The 8,965-nt window shown below is 38.7% G+C and overlaps 1 pseudogene; it reads left to right on the top strand.

Annotated features, from left to right (window-relative positions):
* Positions 1–8,641: 8,641 nt before the first annotated feature.
* Positions 8,642–8,759, top strand: LOC111741780 (annotated as a pseudogene).
* The last annotated feature ends 206 nt before the right edge of the window (positions 8,760–8,965 follow it).

The following is an 8,965-nucleotide window of genomic DNA, read 5'->3' as shown; positions in this document are numbered from 1 at the left end:
AGGTATGGGAGCTGTAGAGTGAACCTGATCTACCTATACAATTGCCTCGAGTCTTGATTTAATTTCTCTAAAAGAAATTCTCCACCAGCTTTACAGATAAAAGACCAATATGGTTTCCAACACGCTTAAGGAAATGAAAAGGTACTATGCTTGTTTTATTCATTAGTCAGCCTTTTTACTATAGGGGACACAACCATTCAGTTCGAAATGTATAAGATTTTTATATGCTCAAGTGAAGATGAAGATATGATCTGAAGCACATTAAATAATATGCATCACAAAACATAATCTCTAGTTTGTTTCTCCAGCAACTTCTCCACTAAATTGTCATAGATTTCATTTTTAATAAAAATGACAAAAGATCAAGTCCACCTAATTCATATACTTGTCAAATATAATTTTTACAAGATAGATTGAAAAAGAAAAAAGTGTCCACATTTTAAAATAGAACTTAAAATACTCTACTTTGTGTACTGATGACTACAAGTTACTTTGATGTATATAAAAAAACAAGACGGATTGATGGATGGATAGAGTGATGGATGAATGAATAGATATGTAATGAAGAAAATAGAGTAAAATGTTAATTGTAGAATCTGGATGGTGGGTGTGTATAGATGTTCACTGTGCAATTCTTTAAACTTTTAGTATTTTGAAAAATTTTATCGAAATATCAAGGAAAATGCTACTTTGATGGAAATATATATGTTGCTTTATGATTTCAAATTCAGAATTTCATACAAAGTCATGACCAAATCACTGCTAGCCATCCTCAATATTCCAACTTAACTAGGACCAAATACAAATACACGCACACATCATAAATCATTACCTTCCATTGCCATTATAATTCCAAAATCGAAACTACTTATTATTCTGCACATGTATGTAAGATTTTCTGCTGAATCTACCTATCACCCACACCATAGAACCTTCCAAAAATTGACTTAAAGCTGCCCCAGGCTCTCTCTATATATAGTTTCTCATTTGTTTTATTTCTTATATTTAGGGCTGTGCCTACTTGTGTGTTATTCTTTTCTCCAAATCAGATAGAGGTAAGAATTATATGGCCACACCCCATCCTAGAAAGATGCTTAGTAGATGCCTTAAGTGTACTAGAGGGACAATCTTTCACACATAAATTACTTTAAAGAATGTTAGTTTCTGAGGTAGAAGAGCTACCAATTTTAGAGGAGACAGTTGAAGGAAAATGATCATAAAGATAAATTTTAAAAAATCTTTACACTTGGGAAATTGGGGGATGTGAAGAAGGATCGGATTTTCCAAGATAGCCACTACAATATCTCTCATCCCACATGTTCTTCTCACACTGTGACTTTGACACTCCTGCCATCCAGAGGTGGAGGTCTATGTTCCCTCCCCCTTGAATCTGGGCTGGTTTATGACTATGGTGAAAGTGTATGATTATTGACATGATTGTGTTATTGACAGATGTCGATTGGTTGCAAAATCTCTATTGTATGATTTTCCAGGCTAGGTTATAAAAGGCAATATAGTTTCTGCTTGGTTCTTTTGGGATACTCATTGTTCTCACCTAGCCACTCTGTTGTGAGGAAGCCTAAGCTACCCTATAGAGAGGTCATCATGGAGAAGAGCCAACAGCCAGTCCCAATTTACCACGTATATGAGTTTGTCACTTTGGGAAGTGTATCCTACAGCCCTAAAAGAGCCACCCCAGCTGATGCCTCCTGAAATAGAGATAACCAATCGGTAGCAAGCCCTGCTCAAATTGAGATTACTGATCAAAGAAAATAATTGGAAGCCACTGCATTTAGAAGTAGTTTATTAAGCAGCCATAGATAACTGATACTGTGCCTAAAACAAAAACCATGTGAATCTACACATGCTGGCTTCCAAAATTGAGAACAATTATATTAGTACATTAGTAGGAGATAGAGATTTTGCAACCAATCGACATCTGTCAATAACACAACTATTTCCCTTAAACTAATGTTGTTAGTCTCTCACATATGAAACCTTTTTTTTTTTCATGAGAATGCTAACAAATGGCCAGGTTGGCCTGAGTTCATCCATCCAACAAAGACTAATGAGAGCCTACAATATAGAAAACACTATACTTATTATCACAGTGGGGAAACACAAATGGAGCAGCCAATCACCATGAGCTATATTTTCCTTATTATTTCCTTATCCTCCTCCAAACCGCTAATAAACATGGACCTAATCAAAGAGCAATCATGAGAAAGGGAGGAAGGAAAAGGCCGTTGCTTTACTGATTAATAAATAAGACCAACCAAATAAAAACAAAACCTAAGGTTTTCTCACTAATCAACTTCACTAGTCTAAAAGATAGAACTTCAAGATTTTGAGGATAGGAGATTTCAACGCATCTTGTCTATTCACTGGCTTCCAAACAAAAGTGTATCTAATTAAACATACCAATTAAATAATTGCAATATCTCAGTCTCCTTTGGAAACTTTACAATGAATACATTTACACAAGGCAAGATCAAGGAATGGTGTTTGTTTTAGAGGCCCCAGCCTCCCTTTCTGCCCCTTTTCCCAGCCTCCAGATCATGCCAGATTCCGTACCCCTAGTGCTCTTCTACCCTCTCCCTTTCAAAAGTAGCTCTGAGAAAAACTCTTGATAAATTCATTGAAAACAGCCTATAAATGGTTGTTAATATGTTATGTGTCATCTTTCCCCACAGTTTGCATTTTAACAGTGAAGTAATCAATCAGTCAATAACACGGAAGCAAAACTTCTCATAAAATTTCAAGATTCAGTGAGACTACCAGTATTGCTCTGAGTCAAAAAGAAGAAACAACCCAAATATTCATTAGCTGATGAATGGGTAAACAAAATGCAGCATAACCATAAAATGGAATATTGTTTGGCAATAAAAAGGAACAAAGCCCTCATCCATACTACATTGAAGACATGATGCTAAGAAGCCAGACACAAAAGGTGACATGTTATGCGATTCCATTTATATGAAATGTCCAGAATAGGCAAATCCATAGAGACAGAGAGTAGATGGTAGTCGCCTGGGGATGAGGTGAGGGGTAGGGAACTGGAGGGAAATGAGGGGTGACTGCTAATGAATAAGGGATTGCTTTTGGGGGTGATGAAAATGTTTAAAAATTGGTCGTGGTGATAGTCAGAAAGCTGTCAATATACTAAAAACTATTGAATTGTACACTTTAAATAGGGGAATATATGGGTTGTGAATTATAGTTCAATAACATTGTTATTTTAAAAACAGGTCCAGGAAAGCCACATGCAAAAGAAAGAAACTAGACCGCTATCTATCACCCTATACCAAAATTACCTCAGAATGGATCAAGGACCTGAATATAAGACCTGAAACAATAAATTGCATAGAAGAAAACACAGGTACTAAACTCATGGGTTTTGAATTTAGAGGATTTTATGAATTTGACCTCAAAGGCAAGGGAAATAAAAGCAAAAATAAATGAATGGGACTGTATCAAATCAAAAAGCTTCTGCACAGCCAAAGAAACCGTCAATAAGGCAAAGAGGCAGCCATCCGAATGGGAGAATATACTTGCGACCAACACCTCCGATAAGGGCCTAATATCCAAAATATACAAAGAACTCATACAACTCAACGATAAGAAAACAAACAATGCAATTAAAAAATGGGCAGAGGACCTGAACAGACACTTCTCCCAAGAAGACATACAAATGACCAACAGACATATGAAAAGTTGCTCAACTTCACTAGTTATCAGGGAAATGCAAATCAAAGACACAATGAGAGACCACCTCACACCTGTTAGAATGACTATCATCAACAGGACAAGTAATAACAAGTGTTGGAGAGGTTGTGGGGAAAAAGAAACCCTCAGACACTGCTGGTGGGAATATAAATTGGTACAGGCACTATGGAAAACAGTATGGAGGTTCTTCAAGAAACTAAAAATAGAATTACCATATGACCCAGCAATCCCTGTATTACCCACAAAATCTTGAAAACATTTATCCGCAAAGATATATGCACCCTGATGTTCATATCAGCCTTATTCATGGTGGCCAGGACATGGAAGCAACTTAAATGTCTTACGTTAGATAACTAGATAAAGAAGATGTGGTACATATATACAATGGAATATTACTTAGCCATAAGAAAAGATGAAATACTGCCATTTGAGACAACATGGAAGGATCTTGAGATTATGCTAAGCGAAATAAGTCAGATAGAAAAAGCTGAGAATCATATGATTTCACTCATATGTGGGATATAAAACTGAAAGCAACAAACGAACATGACAAATGAACAGAGACTCATGGACAGACAGTGGATTACTGGTTACCACAGGGAAGTGGGGAGGTAGGTAGGGGTTAAGGGGTTCAAATAATTGGCGATGGAAGGAAATCTGACTTTAGGTGGTGAACACACAATGCGATATAAATATGACATATTATTGAACTGTACACTTGAAACCTACTTGATTTTATTAACCAATGTCACCCCAATAATTTTAATAATTAAATAAATAAAGATGACTCCAGGAGAATAGACAGCAGGTTACACTATAAAAGTTCCTTGTTTGCTGCTCTTGTCTATCTCCTCTGTACTCGAATGTGGTCTTCGAACCAGCAACACTGGCATCACCTGAGAGCTTGTTAGAAATGCAGAATTTCAGATCTAGACTCCCTGAGACAGAATCCACTCTTTGGGCAATGTCTTCTTAGCTGACCTAAAGTGTTTGAAAAGTCCTCAGTTATGTTACAAAACAAAGCAAAGCAAAGCAAAGCAAGGAAACGATCATTGTTTCCTTCAAGAAAAAGAATTGCTGTTATAAAGTACATGGTAAAGTAATTTATGAGAGCCTGCTGCTTTCAAAATTCCGATGGCACTATAGAACTGTGGGGACGTGGAATAGAGGGTGACTATTAATGAGTATGGTGTTTCTGTTAAGGACAATGAAAAAGTTCTGGAATTAGATAGTGGTGATCGATGCACAACTTTGTGAATATACTAAAAACCACTGACTGACTTGTATGATTTAAAAGGGTGAATGCTTTGGTATATGAATTGCCGTATATTTCAATAAAGTCCTTATTTTAAAAAGTCAGCCAGACACACAGGAGAGGCATTTTGTAGGGCTGATAATAGTACTTTGCAGTGCCTAGAAATTTCACTTAATTCATTTATACCAGCACTATTGATGTTTTGGGCTGAATCACTCTTTGTTGTGGGCCCGTCCTGTGCACTGTAGGGTGCTGAGTAGCACCCTTGGCCTCCACCCACTAGATGCCAGTCGCACCCCACCTCCTAGTTGTGACAACCAAAAATGCCATTACGGAGGCAGCCATTACCAAATATTCTCTGAGACAAAAAATAGTTGCTCCCTACTCTCCCCCGCCCATTTTATAAGGAAACTTTTCCTTAAAAAGAGTCTAATTCCCTGGCTTTGAGAAAATTTCCTCTGGTTCTTTTCTCGGTAGAGATGACAAATTAATGGTCAGATTCTTAGAACAACATTTCAGATGCCTAAATCCTTTATTTATTGATGACCTTCAGCGTTTTGCCTGTTCCCTTTTGCAACTTTTCCTCACCTGCCCCATTTTTCAAGTGTTAAATTCTTTTCACAACTATCCGATTGACCTTTATTTCTTAGAGTTGCTTTTAAAATGGGTAGCCAAAATGAAATGTAATGTTTGTCTCCATTAGGTCCAAGCAGAAAAACAGAACCCACTTTAGATATACCAAACAGAAAGAACTCACTGGCAGAAACTGCTTACAAAGGGTTGGAAGGGCTGAAGAGGTGGAAGGGGGAAGATGAGGTTATCAGAGATTCAGAAGCCTCTCCTCGGCTAGAAAGCAAAAGGGTGAATGGGCTTCTTAACCGACAAGGGCTGTTCTGTGGGGTTGCTGGACTACTGAAGGCTGCGCTCCTTGTGGGGAGCCAAGCGCCAATATTTCCACTGATGCTGCAGGAACCCCACGGTGACCCCAACAAAGGTGGTTTTTTATGACATGAGAAAACTATGACATAATGTTCGGTGAAAGAAAGCAACTTATGTGATGATAATAACTGCCATTTTTTGAATGATTACTACATTCAGGCATTTTATATACATTATCTCATTTAACAAGATAATAATTCTCATGGAAACCCTAAGGGGTGAGTATCATTATCTCCACTTTAGAGGTGGAGACTTTAAGAAAGGTTAAGTTTCCATTATCACGTGAGTTCATGAAGGAAAGGCTTTATCTCTTTTCACCCTCGTATCCCTAGTGCTACATAATAGTTATTTTTTGAATGAATGAATAAATGAATGAAAGTTTCATGAAGAATAAGTGGCAGAGACAGAATTCAAACCAGTTCTTTCTGCCTTCAGAGTTCATTCTTAATCACGACACACATCTGCCTCCCATAAGTCCAATATGAGCTCAACTATGAGGGGAGGGGAAATTATATATATATATATATATATATATATATATATATATACACACACACACACACACACACACACACACACACACATATATATATATATATATATATCAGAGAAGATTAGTTAAAATACACAAAAAGGTTAACAATGATTCTCTGATTACTTCTAGTGGGTGGGCTTATAGGTGATTTTTCCCCCCCGTTCTTATACTGTTTTTACAGTATACATATTTTTTAAAGTAAAAATAAGTTGCTTTTATAGTTGGGGTTAATAAGTAATTAAATTCACCTTTCATCTTAAAAATAAATGTTGAAAAGAGGCTTTTCTTTTTCCTGATTGCTGTGGCATGTCTGTAGGAGGTTGCCATGGTAGAAAGCGAAATGTCTTGGTCTCAGCCCAGCGTCTGTACTCAGCCACAGGTGCATGAACCTGCTGGCCCATGAATTGCAGTCTGTTGCTCCACCTGCTGAATGAATCCGTACAAATGAAAATGGCAATTTAGGCAGGTGTGCTTTTTGATTTTATATTATAAATTCCTAGTTATCATCTATTTCTATTTTGAGTATTGCAGTAGACACCTTGGTACACCAACCGAGCCCCTTCAGTGAAGGGCTCGTAGTCCTAGCAGCTGGGAATACTGTCAGCTGGCAGCCTGGAGCCATTAGCCACTTAAGGAGGTGCCTCAGCTGCAGAGCCACCTGGCACAGGTGGCCTGTATCCAATGACTGATGGCTGGATGCAAGGTTATAAAGGCCTGGCCAACTTGGCCCAACCTAGAACAAAGCTCCGGAAAGTCTCGAGGCTATGGTTGGGCCAGCATGACAGATGGACTTCTCAGTCTGCCCAGTCCTGTTTCCCGCCCCTCCTTTTCACAGGGGTTGACCCTGAGGGCACTTCATAATAAACATCCTGTGTTCATCTGAGAGTTTGCTTCCTGGGTAATCAAACCTCAAGTGACAAGTCTCAATTCCTATTTTATATTTTCACTAAAAATTCATCTCTTATTCAATAGAGAAAGTGGAATATTACAGTAGGAAATGAGAAATGGAAGGACATTTTATAATTTAGCAAGATATCAATACAGATAGCTGGCTTTTCCATTAAGCTGAAAAGCTCCATTATCACTAGACAGCTCTGGCTAAGATAATGTCCAAAGTATCATGACTCTCAGAGCAATCTGCAAATGGAAAAGTCTTCCTAACCTGCACCTTCCCTAGAAAAGGTCATCTAATGCGGATATTTTGGGGCTAATGGCCCTTCTATTCCACTCAAATCTTTTTCCTCGGGAAACATGTACTGGTCACAGTGATGTCCCCATTTCTCAACCATCTGCCTACCCAGTGGCTCTAAGGCTTTATCCAACTTGTCACAGAAGGAATCTTTATAGCTCTTAAGATAAAGTGTGAGGACAGCCAAAGTCTGACCATTATTCTAGACTAAATGTTTGCAATGTGAAATACTTCCTTCAGGGACAGGAATGTAACAAAGAAACATGGAGGCCATGTACTTTTCCAGAACAGACCAGGAAAAGAGAAAGTTACTAGAAGCATGGGTGAATAGTAGTAGAAAGGGAAACAGGTGGCCATCGCTGGCACCAGCTGAAGAAACAAAAAGAGGCTGGTGGAGCATCCCAGGCTCCATAAAAGTGCCCTGTCACAACTCCCCACTGTCCCCCAGGAGGCCAGGCCTGCTCTTGGCCCCATCTATCAGCCCAACTCTGACCACTTACCATATCGCATGCCTCTGCTCCTGAGCGCAACTTCTATCTGCACCTGGTGTTGGGGAAGTGACCCACAGGTGGGGAGAGAAGAAGAGAAGGGTCCAAAGGGAGATCCCTGGCATTTTAAGTCAGAATCTTCAAAACATTTTCCACAGAAACACTGTCATAAGATGGTGTTCTGGCTCTATGATACTACTATGCTTCTGGGACTTTGGTTAAATGTGCTTTTGCAGCCTGACCTGGGCCCTTAACTAACCTCTAACTATAACCCTGTTTCTGAGAGAAAATGCTATCGACTTAAAAGTAAACTTTTGGAGCGAAACTTCTTTATAAGTTGAAGTCTCTCTCCTCCTCTACCTCCTCCTCTTCCTCCTCCTTTGCTTCTCCCTCTCCTCCTTCTCCTGTACACACACACATATAGATATGTATATCAAGCATTAATCAAAGGTGATAACCCTTACACTTTTCTAAATAGATGAGTTTCAGATAATATGCATTGAGTTCTAGTCTACGGCCATGCCACCCTGAACAAGCCCGATCTCGTCTGATCTCAGAAGCTAAGCAGGGTTGGGCCTGGTTAGTACTTGGATGGGAGACCACCTAGAAGACCAGGTGCTGTAGGCGTAAAAAATTAAAAAAATAAGGGATTGTAAGCTGACTAGGTCCTTGCAATCTGTGAGGTCAACCAAGGGTTGCCTCACCTAAAAAAAAATAAAAAAAAAATAAAAAATATGCATTGAGTTCCTTCATTCATTAAATTGTGATAAATTTCTACAGACAGACAGAATAGATAAGAAAGGAGACGTGGGTGCAGGCCCACCCCGCAGCAT

This window comes from Pteropus vampyrus, unplaced genomic scaffold (genome assembly GCF_000151845.1).
Source record: "Pteropus vampyrus isolate Shadow unplaced genomic scaffold, Pvam_2.0 Scaffold81, whole genome shotgun sequence".
Classification (NCBI taxonomy): domain Eukaryota; kingdom Metazoa; phylum Chordata; class Mammalia; order Chiroptera; family Pteropodidae; genus Pteropus; species Pteropus vampyrus.
Note: the sequence above shows the minus strand (reverse complement) of the source record. Positions and strands in the feature narration are given on the sequence as shown.